Genomic DNA, 3329 nt, shown 5'->3' with positions numbered 1-3329 from the left:
GGCGTGAGTTTAAGCCACCGGGTCCGGGACGCGAACCGCGGCTGGCAACATGGGAGTCCAGCGACATAGCTATTACGCCAGCTGCTGGTCCCTCCCTTAGTCTTTCCTTTTTGCAGGGCTGTTCCCTGAGCAGGTCTCGGAGGGTGCGGCTGGTTCCTTCCCATGTGCTCAGCTTCTGCAGGAGACGTTCCTTTCGCCTGGTCGGACGTCCAGTCGGTGCGGGTCACTTGTCTATTTCCAGCTTCCTGATGGTGTCCTGCAAGGCCATGACCGGTTTCCGCCTCAGCCGGCTTGGACAGGAGACACGCCTTCTCCTGCTGGAGGTGCCTCTCCTGATGCGCTGTGAGGTCCTCCTCCTGGATGCGCTCGATGGTGTGTCAGCACGGTGTCCTCGTGCTCCGAGTCGGTCAGTCCCAGCGCCGCCTCCTCCCACTCCTGCCGCTCCTCCAGGAACCTTCTGGGAATGGGGCGCTCCCCTTGTGCACCTGCCCCTCAGACTTGAGACCACCAGCCGCGTTCCTTAGACTGTCAGTCTTACCATCGCGGTTCATCTTACAGTGCCGAGGTCACCGAAGCGCATCACCGAAACCAGCTTTTCTGAAGACGGTGCTGCGATCTCCAGGCAACGAGGTGGAGGCTCCCACTTGCACCCCACATGCTGGAGGTTGATTTTCCGGGGGGCCTCCAAGGTACCTTGGTTTCCACTCGGACACTCTGTCAGACATTCACGGTGTCCCCTTACATTTCATCAGTTACACTGGGTGCGCCGTAGGTATTCCCAAGACCGTTTTCTGCGTGAGACTTGGTACTCTGTTCTTCCCGCAGAGGCAAACCTGCTCTGGTGGGGTTCACGCCATCTTCTCTCCAATGCTCCCTGTAAGTTGTGAAGAGGGTTGTAGGCAATTTATGGTTCTCTTGTGTGTGTGTGTGTGTGTGTGTGTGTGTGTGAATTGCTTGTTCTCATTGATTCTGTTTTCTTTTTCTGTCTTGTTTATTTTAGAGCAACGCCTCTATATTAAAATTGGTAACTCTTTGTCATGTGGTTTGTAAATAGATTTCTTAGTTTTTTCTAAATTTGCCTTTTTTATGACTTCATGGTGGTTTTGACATGCAAACCTTTTACTTAGTCAATTCATGCATTTATTTTTATACGTGGGCCAAGACACGGTGTTTCATGCTTGAGACCAGATCCATATCACTATATTTTAAAAATTATACCTTGATATTTTTTAGATTTAAATATCTACCACACTTGGCAGTAAATTTGCGTAGGAGGTGAGGTAAGAAAAGTATTATTTTCACCAAAATGGTCCAAACTGCATTTTTTCTCTAATTTATTACCTTTCACGAAGTTGAAGTTTATTTTTGTAGAATACTTACGTGTACAAAATAGTTCTTTCAGGTTTACACAGCTTCACTCTTTTTTCATTGTTAATTTATCTCTTTTTGCTAATTTAATTTAACTTTCTTCATTTGATTCCTAACAGGGCTCATTATCCTCTCTCCAGAATTTGGATGCATTCTGTCTTTCATCTTTGTTTAGGGAAATCCTCCTTCTCCTGCCCTTCTACCTTCTCTTTACTACCCTACCCTTAAATCACAAAGGGCCAGGGCTGGCAGCTGGCCTGATGGTTAAGATGCTGGATTCCTGGGACCAGCAGTTAGCGTAAAGGCTATGTCGCTGGACTCCCATGTAGTCGACAGGGGTTGGAGTCCTGCTGGACCCGGTGGCTTAAAACTCACACCGGGCACGTGTGCATGTGTGCCCAAGATCCCGAGAGGAGAATGGAGGAGAAGGGATTGTGGCGTGACCATCCCCCTGGGGGGTGTTTTGTCGGTTTCCGTCTCTCTGTCTCTCTCTGTCTGGGGAGCACACACACCCTACAGCAAAAACCTTTCCAAAAAAAGAAAAAAAAAAAGATGCTGTATTCCCTCATGGGTGACCGCGGTTCAAGTCCCAGATCTGTCAGCTTGCTTTCTCCCTTTCCTTCTCTTTCTCTCTGTTTCTCTCTGGTCAAACTTAAAAATAATAATAGCAATAGTTAATTAATTAAATAATTATGAAAAAAAAAGTTAGATAGGTGCATGACCCTGTTTGAATTTCTATGATGTTTTGATTTTCTATCCTGGTAACCTAATGAGGGTCTTTCATTGTGCACGATTTCATTATTTCAACCTATCCTTCAACCTTTCCTGCAAATGGCACAAGGTCATTTTCTTTCAATTCACTCTGTCCCGATGACATCATAGTCTCATTTCCCTTGAAACCTGGAGACAGCATTTTGTCTTCTTCTGAATCTCTGATTTTTATTTTGTTTTTATTTTTTATTTTTAATTTGTTTCTAACTTACCAGAAAGAGACAGAGAGGTAGAGGGAGAGGGGGAAAGTATGCCCCAGTAAGGGTGTGGTCACACAGTCCTTCCTCCTCCATTTCTCCACCCTCTTGAGATTTTGAACTTGCAAGCACCTGCACCACCAGGTCCAATCTGATCACAGCTGGCCATGTGGGATCTAGATCTCGTAACCACCAGCCAATGCAGTGGCCTTGTTTTTGTGTTTACCTGCGTCATCTCTGCTTTTCCCTGTCTGTGCCGAGTGTGTACACTTTGCTGCCTCTGAGTCCAGGGCATTGTACCCCACTCCAGGGCTCAAGTAGGTTCAAGCTCCTGCCTGTCTGTGGTCCATGTCTTGGGATCGCTTTCCTGACTCCATATCCGTTACAACTTCTTCAACCTTCTTCAGCGTGTGCTTCACATTAACTGGTCCTTCATGTTGGGTGGGACAAATGTTACTTTTTGCCAGCAGATGATTTATTTTCTCTGTGTCTCACCTATATTTTTTGTCTTTTATTTAAAATATCTCAAGGCTATCTCAACTTTGCATAACTTAGAAGTATAACTGTATCTGAATTTCTACTTCCTGTATATCAGGAATGGTACCTGTTTCTTTGTCCTAAATAGCTCACTAGATTTTAAAAAGTTATCATTTGTATTCTCTCAGGGAAGTTGGCTATTATTCTTTACATTCAAGAGATATAAATGTTGAGGAATCAGTGGATGGTATAGTTAGTGTTTATGTCGCTGGACTCCCACATGGCCAACTACAGTTCGAGTCTGGATCCAGTGGCTTCAAATTCACACCAGGCACATGTGCATGCATGCCCAAAATCCCAAGAAGAGAATGGAAAAGAAGGGATTGTGGCATAGCCATCCCCCTGAGGGGAGAGGGGGCGATTTGTTGCTTTCTGTTTCTCTCTCTGTCCCTCAGATGAGCACACACACCCTATAGCAAAAACCTATCTTTCTCTCAAAAAAAAAAAAAGAATTAT

At 45.5% G+C, this 3329-nt stretch overlaps 1 pseudogene; it reads right to left on the bottom strand.

Annotated features, from left to right (window-relative positions):
• Positions 1-818, bottom strand: part of LOC102479942 (outer dense fiber protein 2-like) — a 1978-nt pseudogene extending 1160 nt beyond the window's left edge.
• Positions 819-3329: the final 2511 nt, after the last annotated feature.

Source organism: Tupaia chinensis, unplaced genomic scaffold (genome assembly GCF_000334495.1).
Source record: "Tupaia chinensis unplaced genomic scaffold, TupChi_1.0 Scaffold139422_1, whole genome shotgun sequence".
Lineage (NCBI taxonomy): Eukaryota > Metazoa > Chordata > Mammalia > Scandentia > Tupaiidae > Tupaia > Tupaia belangeri.
The sequence above is the reverse complement of the archived record's forward strand: the minus strand, read 5'-3'. Positions and strand labels throughout refer to the sequence as shown.